Genomic DNA, 1,581 nt, shown 5'->3' on the forward strand with positions numbered 1-1,581 from the left:
CAGAGCGCGAGCTAGGGAACTTCCGATCCACAGTCCGGCACGCTAAATATTAAGCCACGCTCGGTTCCAAGCCTATGATTTGAAATACATATGACTGGTTATCAAGACTACAGTTGTAAATGAATATTTGATGGTTGCAGTTTTACACCTATGTAATTCACGTTACTTCACTTCAATATCGAGTACGGCAATCAAGGACAACGAAGTCAGTCAGGCAGGCATAAATGTTGGATGTTTAAAATGCGAGTGTTGATAAGGTCCTGATTTATCCTTTTGCACACCTCAGGTGCATCTTGAGTGCCTGATATCACTTGACGGAATTCGATACGTTTATGGACATTCTGCACATGCTCGATGAGGTTGAAATATTATGAGCGTGAAGGTAACGACATTCGGTCAATCTTTTCATCTTCAAAAGATTTGTTGACCATTTTAGCTCCCATTAGGCTGAGGTCAGGCCCAGTTGCACCAGTATATAGTAAGAGAAGGTCAAAGAAGGTGATCCTTATAATTTGTATTTTCAATATTAACATTGCGCGAGATGTAGAGGTCTTCTACATATCCACCAATGCAGGTTTATACTCATACCAATATTCTTATACCACCACATACTTCACGGTAATGAATGGATCCGGCTCTAGATTCTCCCCAAGTGAATATAAACCTGGTAGTTGGTTGCAAGGTAAAATTCTCGCCTCTGAAAATAATATTGTTCTACATGGTATCGATCAAGGGAAGATGGTTTTGGAAATTATTGCAGGTGTCGATCAACCAAAGATGGTTTTGGAAATTATTGCAGGTGTCGATCAACCGAAGATGGTTTTGGAAATCATTACAGGTGTCGATCAACTGAAGATGGTTTTGGAAATCATTGCAGGTGAGATATACTTTGTGTCTCACCATAAACGAAATGAACCTCATTGGTCATCTGGCATACAGGTCGACCTTTTATTTTGAAACGTTTTCACACTGGCATGGTGGCCAGCTGCGGTTCGAACATGTGTTTCAATATCGGAACCCGTATCTTACGATTGCTATAAACCAACGTCGACAAATAGCGGATGTCTGCTTGCGTAGATGATATTTTATTTTGTCCAGAATAACCGCAATATTTGGTTCGTGCTAACGTCATCTGAAACCATTTCAGAATAGCCTGTTATGTTGGTTCTCTTGCAATTGTTCGATGGCTCTTCCTATGATTAAAACATTCAAATGTTTTCCACGAGGTCTAGCTATGATTCATGAACATCTTGGAGTATCTTGTATTCCGTGATTCACTGTGATTGACCAATGGAACGAGACTCTATGAAATACCTTTAAATACAGTATAAGTTGTATGATGGCCCGGCATGGCCAGGTGGTTAGGGAGCTCGACTCGCCATCTAAGGGTCGCGGGTTCGAATCCCCGTCCCACCGAACATGCTCGCCCTTTCAGCCGTGGGGGCGTTATAATGTGACGGTCAATCCATGGAAGTTTCCATGGAATTTCTTTAAAAACTTCTCCTTTTTCTGTTCCATGATCAGGTGGTAGGACGCTCGACTCGCAACCTGAGGGTCGCGGGTTCGAATCCCCGTCCCACC

Source organism: Limulus polyphemus, unplaced genomic scaffold (genome assembly GCF_000517525.1).
Source record: "Limulus polyphemus unplaced genomic scaffold, Limulus_polyphemus-2.1.2 Scaffold5506, whole genome shotgun sequence".
Taxonomy (NCBI): Eukaryota; Metazoa; Arthropoda; class Merostomata; order Xiphosura; family Limulidae; genus Limulus; species Limulus polyphemus.